General features: G+C 36.8%; 1 long non-coding RNA gene across 1 annotated transcript in view; it reads left to right on the top strand.

Annotated features, from left to right (window-relative positions):
• The first annotated feature begins 966 nt into the window (after nt 1-966).
• LOC130458364 (uncharacterized) overlaps nt 967-15,011 on the top strand; it is a 16,028-nt gene continuing 1,983 nt past the window's right edge. The window contains exons 1-3 of the long non-coding RNA XR_008917609.1: nt 967-5,643; nt 7,281-7,337; nt 14,956-15,011. The exon at nt 14,956-15,011 is cut by the window's right edge and continues 1,983 nt beyond it. This is a non-coding gene — a long non-coding RNA (uncharacterized LOC130458364). The remainder of the gene's footprint in view (nt 5,644-7,280; nt 7,338-14,955) is intronic.

Raw genomic sequence — 15,011 nt, forward strand, 5'->3', positions numbered from 1 at the left:
TTTCATACTCAGAAACCCTTCTAACTTCATTCTATCTCTGGCTTTGTGACTTTTTTTGAGGATCATATTTCCTGGGTCTTTGATCTGGAAGTGCTGTGATGGCCTTTGGCCAAAAGCAACAACATTTTGATCTGTCCAGACCAAATTCTCTGCTTCATAGAAGAATAGGACATTTTAAAGACAGTTTATGAACACAAATATTGCAATATATTCTGAGACAGAAAGAAGGAAATAGGGACTCTTGTGTTGAATAGCTGTTTGTTAAATATATTAAGTGATAACTATGCTGCCTCCTTAATTAGGGAAGTGAAACATAACATGGGATCAAATAATACATGTGAAAGTTAGGTGACTGATTACCAGCTCAAGTGCCCCATTTTTCAAGAGATCTTACCTGTTTCCAAGTAATTTTGTTTTTTTTTAATATGTGTGAATATATGTATATGCACATAAATATGCACAGTTATGCATATATACATCTAGACCATCTGTATTTAATTTTCTATTAACATGTAGCAACCTTTCAGTTTCATGTGATATAAAATTGAACTTGAATCAGAAGTTATGTTAGCTTTGCCTTATGAATGAATGACTATTACTAAAACAAAAGTAGTTTTTAAAGCCACAAATCCTGAAACATGCTCTTGTTTACCTTTGTAATTTTGTCATTTATTTGGCTTTTTTATAAGATGTGCAAATATAAACTCCTTTAAGGTAGGATTGCCTCATTTTTGTATTGTATCTCTAAAGTACAGAGTATCTAGTAAAGGATTATGCTTAATATATTTTTGTTGATTGTCTGATGTATTTAAAGTACCAAACAAAGCCTCCAAGTGCGGCACCATGGAAAGAGTGCTGACTTTCAAAGAAGCATGCATACAAGAGAGAATTTACATGTATGTAAGACAGAAAGCTGAGGACAGGAGAGCTGTCAGTCAAGTGACAGTTCCATTGGAATGTTCTGGGGTAAAACAGTTGGAGGTAAGCTCACAGCTGAATTGGGCTGGATTTACTTCTGAGCTAGGCTGAGAGGCTTTCTGAGGAACTAACTGATTGTGGTGGCTGAGAAAGAAGAACCTATTTTGTATCTCTGTGACTTACCTGGCTGATTAGAAGAAGAAAGAAGTCAGACAGTTGTCCTCTTATCTTTCTGACAGACTTTGTGTCACAGTTGTGACAGAACTTCCATTTCCCCAATATCCTCAAAACCAAGTCTCCTTGTAGAGAACAGGGAAACCTACTCCTCTTACCTTATCCTCTACCCTTGCCTTGTCTTCCCCAAATAAACCCCTTACTTGAGAAAGAAAAGAGTATCTTCTCTAAATCTCATAGTTTACCCTGAGTGACTAGAAGGGAAGGGGGAGAGGAAGCTGAAGGCTTCTGAAGTGGGAGGTAAAGGGAGGAGGGTAGGTAAAAACTTGATCCATTAGTCATCTAGGATATCAATCAATAGACACCCTCAGGAAGTATCTATTACAGATTATCACTCTATTACAATTGGCACCCTTAAAACAGACTGAACCCCACAATCCTTAGAAACAACAAAGAAAGAAAGATGTTTAAGCAGATTATCTATGGAGTTGTGGTTGTGGCAGTTATTGCTTGTTTCTGGGTCTACAACATACTCTATAGTAAAATGACCCACATGATCTTTGACTCTCTTGATTACATAGGCAACACAACCATGTCTATATTGCAGTTACCTTTTCAAACTGAACCAATACTCTGGCAAATCCTGGCTCAAGTTTATGTGATCTTTATGGCTGTCTTACAAACTCTAACCTATTTGAGAAAGATCTTTAGATTTGTGATCCCCAAAAGGCAGAAAAGATACTAGTTATTGATAACAACCTGGAAAACATGATTAAGAACTTGTTTGAGGAATTGATCAAGGAAAAAGGGCTAGACCAGGTTAAGGGCAAGGACAATGGACAGCATTACCTAAGGGAAATGAAGGTGACAATGACACCAAGCCTGACAGTGAACCAGAAAAGATTTGTCCACTAAAGGAGGTCACCAAGCTATCAACTACAACTGGTGTATTACAGTCTAAAGTCCACAGGCAATTTACCTCACAGGAACTTGAATCTCTAAAGAAACATTTCCCAAATTTCATAGAACAACCTTTCAAATCTCAAACGGAACTGAAACGTGCTTTTAGGATTTTTGACCCTGATCTTGAGGATGTAGAGTTTCTCCTCTCAGAACTGTTTAGCCCCCATGAGCAAAGAAAATTCCTAGAAAAGACCAGGACTGATAGTAGCCTGACTAGTTGGCCAACTGTGGAGCAAAGGGAAGATCTAGACTTTGCTAACCCCACTAGCACATCATATCTGAGAAAATGCAGGGAAGATTACTCCAAGTGATTAAACAGTGCTGCTCCAAGCCAAATGCATGGGCTAGGTTTGATAAGATCATGCCGGACAAAGGGGAACATCCTGCCACATACATTGACTGTCTGTCAGAAATGGCAGCATCAATATTAGGTCTAGAGACAAATAGTGAAGAGTCTATAAATCCTGTCCGGAGGCAGTTTTTAAGAGGATGCACACCTCATTTAAAGAACTTCTTTAAGCACTATTTATTTCTCTAAGTATGACATGGTCAGTCTCATTGAATTTCGTGAAACAGCAAGTTACTTGCAAGATAATCAGTCAGAACAAAATAAACATGCAAGACTTAAAAGACAAACTAGAAATGACAGAGAAAAATCTAAAAGAAAAGGAGATAGAGGAAATCAAGAAACTAAACATGATTAGGACTTACACAAAATCTAGTTACACAAAACCAAAACCAGTGCAGAGAGAAACTAGAGAGCCTAGACAATGCTTCTTCTGCCACAAGAGAAGTCACTTGATAAAAAACTGTTTTTTGAAGAAGAAACATGAAATTAAAAAGAACACACAAAATTCACAAACTAGATACATAAAGTCCACTTGCTGTTCTCATTGCACGATAAAGTCTACTAAGCAAGCGAATGATTTACAAGAGATGCAAAAAGCCATTAACTCTGGAGCTAAACCTAAGTACTCAGATATGGTTAGAAAAGAATTATGAAGCCAGGCCTTTAAAGTATATAGTGTAACAAAAGAAATAGGGGAAAAGAGGCTGCTGTTAAGATTAGGAAAAAGTTGGGAAATGGTGAAAATTCAGTGCAAGAAAGTGAATCTGTGTGATAGTACATGCAATAAAGCAAGAGAAAGGCAGAAACAAATAAGAGAAACAGATGTAGAAATAAAAGAAATCATTTCTCAAATTTAGAAATTAGAAATGAGAAAAAATTAGAAAAAAGCTGCATAGCAACAACACAGGAACCACACAGGAAAAAAAGTTTAAATGAAATCAAATCTTTGTTAGAGAGTTTTTTTCAATGTAGATTGGGCCAAGGGATTGAATTTTGTACAAGTAAAAGAAAAGGACAAAGTCACAAGAAATTCAAATAGGAGTTAGTGAGACATACAGAGGAACAAAATTTCAAATCCCTACTGGTTACTATTACTCAAGAAGAAAATGCTTTGAAACCATTCACAAATTTGCATTACATCCCACCAAACTCACTTAATTCATCCAATAGCTACATGGCAAAGGTACCCTTAGAAAAAACATCTAATTTGAATCCAGAAGCTGAAATCTTCCATCCATCAATGAGTGATTTAGATAATACAAAATTAACTGAAAATGGAGCTGAAATTACATTTGGAAACAATAATCCTATTCAAAATAATGGAGGTGACATGACAGTTGAATTTGAAAAGGGGGATGGAATTTCCATCTTAGTAACTGACAGAATAACCAAGGATTCAGATGACAGACTTGAAGTCAACATTCTAAGTGGCAGAGGGGAATCTGGTCAAACAAACTTATGTGAGATAAGCAACAGCTATGATTTAGATTCATGTTCCAATGTAGTAGAGGATATTGTAAATTCAACCTCTTGTGAAGACTTCATAGGAAATGTATCAAATCAAAAAGAATGAACTGAGCCACATATGCAGCTGGCAGAGGGTAGCAAAGGAGTGTACTATGATTCAGTGGCTATAAACACCTTAGCTACAAAGCTAGAAACAGATGTATATAGTATTGTGGAAAAGAATGAAAGCACACATCCTACTGATGATGAAGGGGAACATGCTGATGCACTAAACTTATTCCCAGAAAATAATAACATAGAGGGAAATGTTCCTATCTCTACAGAGTCAAAAGAGGAGAAAAATGAACATAAACCTCAGCCTGGTGATAGAGTAGTATCTATGGAAAGAGTGCTGACTCTGGAGTCAAAGAAGCTCAGTAGAGGTGTGCTGGTGGCAGGTCATTCCAGCTCTCAAAAGCTGGTTATTAAATTTTCAGTGTGATTAACAGATAAATGCTACAAATCATTGCTTGATCTGTTGTTTTGTTGATTGTCTAGACTTAAGAAAATGATGGATGAAATGTTAATAATGCATATTAAACTCAGTTTGTCATTTGTATTTTTTTAAGAGAGCTAATAATTAAACATTAACTATCACATGTCTGTCCAGGATGAAATCCTGGCTGTATTACTTGCAAAAGCCCTTTAACCTCTATAGATATAAGTTCCTATAAAATACTCTGTAGAAAAAATCCGGAAAATAAGATGGTTGGACTATAAGTTCTAATGTCTCTTCTAGCTCTAAATGCTTCAGAATTGCAATGGAGTGAATGTTTCTTGACTGAAGAGTGGAAAATTGGAATGCCATTTTTAGAACCCACATTTGTACTGTCAGTTACAATCTTTAGAAAGAACTAGTGGGATTTAGAAAGCATTTTATGTGAGAATGTTATTGTAGTATTGCTATACTATATTTAAAGAAATAATGCACTATTTACTTTTCCTTTCATTGATTTTTATACCACAGAATGTAACTCTTTGAAAAATACTATTTGTTTAGTCATTTAGGTTGTGCCCAACTCTTTGTGACCCTATTTGGGGTTTTCTTGGCAAAGATACTAGAAAGGTTTGTCAATTTCTTTTCCAGCTCATTTTATAGATGAAGAAACTGAAACAAAAGTGTAACGTGACTTGCCCAGGGCCACACAGCTAGTAAGTGTCTGAGACCAGGCAGATGTATCTCTGACTGACTCAGGCTCAGCACTGTATTCACTGTATCACCTAGCTGTTCCCCCTCCCCAATACTATTAGTAAGAGACAATTCATGAGAGCATTAGAAAGAACTCAGTTATGTTTTATCCATTGGAACAATATTGTATGATTCTGGAACTAGTCATATGACAGTAACTTTGAGGTTATGTAATACCTCTTTGCTTCTTCTTTGGTTTTGAATTTTAAAATCCTCATAGTACCCCTGGGTGAGAAGGATTTCCTTATTTCATAGGGCATTTATGGTGATGATCACTTACAATGATCACTGATTTGAGAAATGGTCTAAGTTCTAATGGGTGCTGAGAGTGAAGATGGAATGATTGCAGTATCATGGGGCTGGTAGTATTGATGTTTGCTCTGCTAATTGTACTTAATTTACTGTGAAGTTTTTTTTTTTTCTCCAACAACTCCTGTTGCTCTGAGTATACAGTGCTACTGGGCAGAGATATTCCAGTGGGAGAATTCATCAGCTAAATAACACACGACGATCATTACGGGAATCATCCAATAATCATTTTTAGGTAATTTACAAGAGCAATTTTTACCAGCATCAGCTTTGGATTTTCTCTTATTCTCTCCCTCTCTCCACTTGAATTTGTGTACAAAATAGCTATCAGAATATAAACTCTTTAATAGCTGGGGTTTGCCCTCAGATTTCTTGGACTGTGCATACAAAAGAAAATAGTCTTCTCTTCCAAGATTCATATGGGTTTCTCTTTAGAGGTAGAGAGCAGGGAAAAAATAAACCTAGAATAAAGCAATTGTCAGAAGCTCCCAGTTAATATGGTGGCATACCTTCCCCTCTCCCTAATATATGTTTTTAAACTCAATATCTCAATAGTATAAGTCCACTTGGGTGCCCTCCTCTCAACTCCTAGATTCTCTCTTTTTCCCTGGGGAGGTCAGTGGAAATTCAGAACTGGGCCAAACTATTTCCCCCCCCCCCCCCTTTATATCCTCCAGGTTTTTGTGATCATGTTCCCAGAATTTCTCTATGGGGATCAACCCTAGAACCATATTGCCTCAGTCTTCTTTGCTGGGGCCAGAAGCTAGGACTGATTTAATTCTCAATGAAGGGACAACTTATCAAAATATTAGAAAGAGATTTGCCTAAATGGAGAGTATATCCCCAGATCTTCAGGATTTCTACCCAAAGACCCAAAATGTATCCTCAGATTGTGCAGATTCACACACAAATTCATTCCTCTTCCAAAACACTCTCACTCATGCTCTTTCACCTATATAGTCTTGTCAAAAAACCAATCGCTTTCTTCCCCTAACTCTGTTTACTGGCACACCAAACCAGAGAAGAATAATTAAGAGTGACATACTTTTACACAACCATTGTTACTTCCCTGCACAGTTACCTGACATTTTCATTATCCTTACTTCCTACTTTAAAATTTGAATCTTGACATATAAGGAGCATTGCATTATGTTTTAGAGAACAAATACCATCTGATGACACTGATAATGACTTAGAAACAATATATTGGAGTGAAAAGTTCTTGTACTGAGAACTAAAATCCTTGGGGGTTTGAATCTGGACTCTTTAGCTTTGTGACAGAATAAATTCTTTATCTGTACCTTCAGATAATAACATTTTCATTGCCTACTTAAAAGGGTTTTGTGTGAATGTGGTAAACATTAATATTATACTTGGCTCTATAAAAAGTGCTAAAGATAAATAGAAAGGGTGATAGTTATATTCAGGTATTCCTTTGATAAAAAATTAACTTCTTTAAGAAGTAAAATATTACTTTTAATGACTCATGAACCCAAATAAATGTACCCAAAGGTTCATGAAGATATTAGAAAAGGCTCTGATTATGAGAATATACCTGTTGTGACCTTGGGAAAGTGACTTGATCATGCTGGTTTTCTCTAAAAAAAGAGGGGGTTGGATTACATTGGCTCTTTTCAGCTCCAGGTCTTAGACCCTCCAATAATCCTATGATTTCACTTAAAATTCCAGGAAGAAGATATTATCCAGATGAGAGATTCAACTGGATAAGCCTAACTTGTGTCATTCTAAACTTTAAACACTAATTCTGGGTTTGCCATTAACCTAGAATATGAGTTTGAGCAAATTTCCCAACTCTTTTTTTATGATCAATTTATAAGACAATAATAATAATAATAATATCTTGCATTTAAGGTTCATAGAATGTTCTACATATATGAGCTCATTTGATCCTCACAACAACCGAGGAAGGTAAGGGCTATTATTAGCCCCATTGTATAGATGAGTAAATGGAGGCTGAGAGATGTTGTATTGCTTACCCAGGGCTACACAATTGGAAAGTGTCTGAGACAGGGTATTTGAGCTCAGGTCTTCCTGACTCCAAGTCTGGAACTCTTGTCCTTTATACCGCTAGAGCTGGAAATTGACCTCAGAGATACTTTAATTCAATTTTACAAATGAGCCAGTTAAGATTCAAAGTTCCATTGGCAGGATTTAAACACCAGATTTGGTTCTGATTCCAGAGCTAGTGTTCTTCCCCCTCCTTTTTAAAAAAAAATGTTACTTAATTAGTCAATTTAGAACATTTTCCTTGATTACAAGAATCATATTGTTTCCCTCCCCTTTCCCACCCCTTCCAATAGCTAATGCACAATTCCACTGGCTTTTACATGTGTTCTTGATCAAAACCCATTTCCATGTTGTTGATGTTTGCACTAGGATGTTCATTTACAGTCTATATTCCCAATCATATTCCCCTCCACCCATGTAATCAAGTAGTTGTTTTACTTCTGTGTTTCTATTCACACAGGTCTTCCTCTGAATGTGGATAGTGTTCTTTCTCGTAAATCTCTTCAAGTTGTTCAGGATCACTTCATTGGCACCATGGAGAAGTCCATTACATTCGATTGTAATACAGCGTATCATTCTCAGTGTACAGTGTTCTCTTGGTTAATGTTTCTTTCACTCTGCATCAGTCCTTGGAGGTCATGTGAATCTTGAAATTTCTCAGACTTGTGAATGTTAAAAAATTCCCCATTGGGGAATTTTTCATTGGGACAATTCCCTAGTGGGACTATTCCCCATTTTAAACAGTGAAGCTACTTATATCTAAAATGTGAGAACTCTACTTAGATCAGAAATGTGAAGACCTCTACTCCACCTGTACTTAAGACTGCTTTAGGGGAGAAAACTCTTTGCTGAACAATGAAAAGTACTTAAACCCATGCTTATAGTGAGACAAAAAAGTTCTTAAGCCATGCCTATTTTTAGAATTAATACAAAGGGGTGCTAGGTACCTATAAAGGTCAGGCAACTTGTGAACTTACAAGGACCAAAGAGGAAAAAACTTACTCAGAGATTCTAGCCTACTCAGGTGTGTATTACTAAAAGGATTAGTCTACTCAGGTGTGAATTCAGAATGGGCTGTCCTTTGGAAAACATCTACTGTGATTGGTAGATGGAAGAACTTAGGGGAGGTGACATAGGAGAAAACCCCCTATATAAAAAAAGGACAGCCTGTTGAGAAAGAAGAGGGTCTCTTGAGAAACAGTCTCTAAGGAGGCTGTTAAAAGGAGAGTGCTCTAAGAAGGAGGCTCTTAAAAACAGTCTCTAAGGAGGCTGTTAGAAGGAGAGTGCTCTAAGACACAGTCTCTTGAGAGACAGGCTCTAAGGAGGTTGTTGAGAGAAGGACAATCTCTAAGGAGGTCTCTCAAGGGAGGCTGACTCTGGCTGGAACTCCCTCTGGGGAGACTCTGTCCCCCTGAATCCTCACTTGAACAGATCTTATGGTGAGTGATGAAGGACTGACTGATCTTTTCTTTTAGGGCTTAGGCTTGGGTTGGCCAGGGCTGCCTGGGACGGCCTATTCTTTTCTCATTTATTTCCTTTTTCTTACTCTTTCTCTCTTTCTTTAATTCCTCCTTGTATTAATTAATTAAAATTCTCCATAAAACCCAGTTGACTTGGGTATATTCATAATTGGGAATATTTCCCTGGCGACCACCTTATATTTGATTTAAAACAAGACACTGTAGTGAAAACATATTTCCTGCGGTCACAAATTTACTCACCCACTCTTTATATCTATCACAATTTATATCTTCCACTATTTAATCACTACAGTTTATGACCTCAACCATTTTAACTCTTACAGTTTATGGCATCCACTCTTTTAAATGCCACAGTCATTCCAGATCACATGGAATTCCTCCAGTTCATTATTCTTTTGAGTACAATAGTATTCCATCACCAACATATACCACAATTTTATTCAGCCATTCCCCAATTGGAGGGCATCCCCTCATTTTCTATTTTTTTTGCCACCACAAAGAGCTCAGCTATAAATATTCTTGTATAAGTCTTTTCCCTTATTATCTCTTTGGGGTACAAACCCAGCAGTGCTATGGCTGGATCAAAGGGTAGACAGTCTTTTAGCACTCTTTGGGCATAGTTCCAAATTGCCTCCAGAATGGTTGGATGAATTCACAGGTCTACCAGCAATGCATTAGTGTCCCTACTTTGCCACATCCCCTCCAGCATTCATTACTTTCTGTTGCTATCATGTTAGCCAATCTTCTAGGTGTGAGGTTATATCTCAGAGTGGTTTTGATTTTCATTTCTCTGCTAATAAGAGATTTAGAACACTTTTTTTCATGTGCTTATTAATAGTTTTGATTTCTTTGTCTGAAAATTGCCTATTCATGTCCCTTGCCCATTTATCAATTGGGGAATGGCTTGATTTTTTTGTAGAATCGATTCAGCTCTTTATACATTTGTATAATTAGACCTTTGTCAGAGGTTTTTGTTATGAAGATTTTTTCCCTCAATTTGTTGCTTCCCTTCCTAATTTGGTTGCATTGGTTTTGTTTGTAAATTTAATGTAACCAAAATTATTTATTTTATATTTTGTGATTTTTTCTAACTCTTGCTCGGTTTTAAAAACTTAACTCTTTCAAAGATATGACATGTATATTATTCTGTGTTCACCTAATTTACTTATAGTTTCCTTGTTTATATTCAAGTCATTCACCCATTCTGAGTTAATCTTGTTGTAGGGTGTGAGATATTGATCCAAACCCAATCTCTCACATCCTGTCTTCCAATTTTCCCAGCAGTTTTTTTTATCAAATAGTGGATTTTTGTCCCAAAATATGGGATCTTTGGGTTTGTCATAGGCTGTCTTGCGGAGGTCACTTACCCCAAATCTATTCCACTGATCCTCCCCCTTCTGTCTCTTGGTCTTTCAGTCTATATTTGAATCTCAGAAACTCTCTCTGACTCCAGGTTCAGCACTCTATATATTGCACCTTCTAGCTGCCATCTAGCTTACTCACACATTCAAATATTTCTAAATGTCCATGTTTGACTTCAGTTAAAAATAGCCTTGGTTCTTTCTGTTATCTTATTTATTAAATCAATAGTTCTTTGACTTTTGATTTTATTAATTTCTCCTTTAATTTTTAGGATCTCTAATTTAGTTTTCATCTGAGGATTTTTAATTTGTTCACTTTCTAGTTTTTTAATTTGCATGCCCAATTCATTGACCTCTGCCCACCCTAATTTACTAATATAGGAATTCAAGGATATAAATTTCCCCCTGAGTAGTGCTTTGGCTGCATCCCAAAGATTTTGAAAGGATGTCTCATCATTGTCATTTTCTTCAATGAAATTATTGATTGTTTCTATGATTTGTTCTTTAACCAATTTTTTAGAATCATATTTAATTTCCAATTAATTTTTGATTTGCCTCTCCATGTACCCTTACTAATTATTATTTTTATTATATTGTGATCTGAAAAGGTTGCTTTTATTATTTCTGCTCTTTTGCACTTGTTTGCAATGTTTTTATGCCCTAGTACATGGTCAATCTTTGTGAATGTACCACGTGCTGCTGAAAAGAAGGTGTATTCCTTTTTGTCCCTATTTATTTTTCTCCACATATCTACTAATTAATATTTCTAAGATTCATTCACTTCTCTTACCTCTTTCTTATTTATTTTTTTGGTTTGATTTATCTAGTTTTGATAGAGGAAGGTTCAGATCTCCCACTAGTATAGTTTTTCTATTTCATCCTTGAGTTTCACTACTCCTTTAGAAATTTGGATGCTATGCCCTTTGGTGCATACATGTTGTGCACTGATATTTCCTCATTGTCTATACTGCCTTTTATCAGGATGTAATTACCTTCCCTATCTCTTTTGACTAGATCTATGTTAACTTTGGCTTTGTCAGATATCATGATTGAGACTCCTGCCTTCTTTTTCTCAGTTGATGCCCAATAGATTTGGCTTTATCCACTTACCTTTACTCTATGTGTGTCTACCTTCCTCGAGTGTGTTTCTTGTAGACAACATATGGTTGGATTTTGGTTTCTAATCCATTCTGCTATTTGCTTGTGTTTTATTGTGAGTTCATTCCATTCACATTCAAAGTTATGATTACCAGCTGTGTATTTCCCAACATTTTGATTTTTACTCCTAGTCCTGCCCTTTCTTCTTTCATTATGCCCTTCTATACCAGTATTTTGTTTTTAATCAGTCCCCCTAATTCTCACCCTTATTTTATTTCCCTTTATACCCCTCACTTCCTTTTCCCTTCTTATTTTCTTTACAGTCTTTTAAAACTAACCTCCCACCCGCTCTCTCTCCACCAGTCCATTTGTTATCCTTCAACTTCTCTATAGGTCATGAATCAATTCTCTGCTCCAATGGATCTGATTGTTCTTCCCTCATTGAGACAATTTCAATGCACATAAGAATTAAGTATTTCCTGTCTCCAACCTCTTTTACCCTTCCAGTGTATTGGTGTTCTTCCCCACTCCCACCATACTCTTTTTTATGACATAAATTTACCCCGTTTTGTTTCTTTTCCCAAATTTCTTAATATTAGCCTCTTTTTTTTACCTCTAAATATATATATTTGTAAATATTTATTTATGCATACATATATACATATATATGTCTTGGCATTTCATCCTATATAGTTTGTCACTGTTACCTTTAAATATAATTCTTCCAGCTACCTAGGTGATAATAACAATTTTTAAGAGTTAGCAATATCCTCTTTTCTTATAGTGATACAAATCATTTTTAACTTATTGGGTCCCTTAAAAAAAGATCCCCCCCCTTTCTTAATTAACTTTTGGTGATTCTCTTGAGTTCTGTGTTTGGACATCAAATTTCCTGTTCAGGTCTGGTCTTTTCTTTATGAATGCTTGGAAGTCTTCTATTTTATTAAATGACCATATTTTCCCCTGCAAGAATATAGTCATTTTTGCTGGGTAGTTGACCTAGTTCCCTTGCTTTCCAGAATGCCATATTCCATTCCTTTTAGTCCTTCAGTATAGATGCAGCCAGATCCTGTGTTATCCTAACTGTGGTTTCATAGTATTTGAATGACTTTTTCTTAGCAGCTTGTAATATTTTTTTCCTTGGTCTAGCAGTTCTTGAATTTGGCTATAATATTCCTGGGTGTTCTCAGTGGGGGATTAAGTACAGGAGGTGATCTGTGGATTATTTCAATCTCCATTTTTCCCTCTTTCTCTAAAATGTTGGGGCAGTTTTCTTGGATAATTTCCTGTAGAATGATGTCCAGGCTTTTTTCTTTGGTCATGATCTTCTGGTAGTCCAATGATTCTTAAGTTGTCTCTCCTGGACCTTTTTTCTAGATCTTCCATTTTGTGGATGAGGTGTTTCACATTTTCCTCAATTTTTTTCATTCTTTTGATTTTGTTTTTTAGTTTCCTGCTGCCTTGTGAAGTCATTTGCTTCTAATTGTTGGATTCTAATTTTAAAGACTAAATTTCATCCCAGGATTTTTGGTCATCTTTCTTCTTCTGGTCTGACTTTCTTTGAGGGTCATCTTTCATATTCTTTGCCTCATCTTTCATCTCCTCTGATTCATTTTCAAGCTAATTAATTATGGCTTTCAATACACTATTTTCTATTTCTAGATGACTTAACTTGCTTTTAAAGTTCTTTTCCAAGTTGTCTTTATCCTCTTTTAATTGTTTTTTGGATTCTATTTTGAATTCTTCCAAAGCCTGTGTCCAATTTGCTGGAGTTTCTGTGTTTTTTCTTTGTGTTCCTTGATCTTCCTCTGTTCCCTTTGCTCTTTGTTCATTGCCTGGATAGAAGCTGTTTATTGTATTTTTTTCTTTTTCTGTGATTTACTCATATTTCCCCTTTCTTTTCCCCCTGTAGTTGCCTGTAGTCTTGCTCTTCTATTATGTGCTGGATCTGTGCATTTGGGCTGTTCACTCCTGAAGGGACTTCTTCTCTGTTCTGCTGATTAATTAGGTTAATCAGATCTTCCCTGCCTCATAGTAGAAGCTGAAAAGGAGTTGAGCTTCTTGTCCTGTTCTTAAGGTTGTTGCCTGTAGTTTGTTGCAGCTTTTGCCTTTGGAGCTTAGTCAGCAAGGCTCTCAGATCAGTCTGTGGGGGAGAGGTTTTTGAGCTTGAGCTTCTCTGCCCTTTAAAGGCTTCTTATCTGCTCTATTGATTAGACTGAGCCAGGGTGGAGGAGTTGATCTGCAAAGCTGGATGTGCCCTGAGGCCAAAACCTCCAGAAAAAGGGGGCAAGATGGACTATATTGGCTGTCACTAGGTTGCCTGCTCTGCACTTCTCCTCTAGCTGCCTCTACACTGCCTGTGTTCTATACCCTAAGCCTGGTACAGTTTTGCTGACAAAGTACTCCCTCTGGACTAGAGCCCTGGACTGCCCATAGATTCCAGTCACCACTGGTGGTTCAGAACTTTAGGTGGGGGAGGGGATGTGGCAAAGTTGGGACATTAATTCATTGCTGGTGGAGTTGTGAATTGATCCAACCATTCTGGAGTACAATTTGGAACTATGCCCAAAGGGAGATAAAAGACTGTCTGCCCTTTGATACAGCCATAGCACTGCTGGGTTTGTACCCCAAAGAGATAATAAGGAAAAAGACATGTACAAAAATATTCATAGCTGTGTTCTTTGTGGTGGCAAAAAATTGGGAAATGAGGGGATGCCCTTCAATTGGGGAATGGCTGAACAAATTGTGGTATATGTTGGTGATGGAATACTATTGTGCTCAAAGGAATAATGAACTGGAGGAATTCCATGTGAACTGGAACGGACCTCCAGGAATTGATGCAGAGCAAAAGGAGCAGAACCAGAAGAAAACTGTACACAGAGACTGATAGGTACACTGCAGTATAATTGAATGTAATGAACTTCTCCATTAGTGGCAATGCAATAACCCTGAACAACTTGGAGGGACCTACAAGGAAAACCACTATCCACATCCAGAGGAAACACAGTGGGAGTAAAAACACTGAAGAAAAACAACTGCTTGAATACATGGGTCAAAGAGATATGGTTGGGGATGTAGAGTCTAAATGAACATCCTAGTGTAAACAACAACATGGAAATAGGTTCTGATCAAGGACTCATGTAATACCCAATGAAACTGCGTGTTGGTTGTGGGATGAGTGGGTGGAGGGTAGGGAGGGAAATAATGTGATTATTGTAACCAAGGAATAATGTTTTAAATTGACTAAATAAATTAATTCAAATGGAAAAAAAAAGAACCGTGGGTGGGGAAGGGGTCCTGGGACCTTCCTTCTTCCTTCCCCTTAAACCATATATTCTAGAATTCAGGCTTTTTTGGGTGCATACCTTTTAAGTTGGGTCCAGGAGGAGGGTTTCCTGGCTCTGTCCTATTAGATTTGATTTTCAGTCACCTCAAAGCATTGTGTTTTTGATTGGTGAAGAAAGATTTACAGAGGTCTGAACTGTTGCTTTCTCTAAGCTGCCATCTTTCTCTTTTCCCCCTTTTCAGCTTCTACCTGAAATAAAATTATTTTTCGTTCTCTCTCATTTTCTCATCCAGTTGCTGTAGTAACAGAATAACCAACCTTTACAAGTCTACTACAAGGGATAACCAAT

Source organism: Monodelphis domestica, chromosome 3, assembly GCF_027887165.1.
Source record: "Monodelphis domestica isolate mMonDom1 chromosome 3, mMonDom1.pri, whole genome shotgun sequence".
NCBI classification, from domain to species: Eukaryota; Metazoa; Chordata; class Mammalia; order Didelphimorphia; family Didelphidae; genus Monodelphis; species Monodelphis domestica.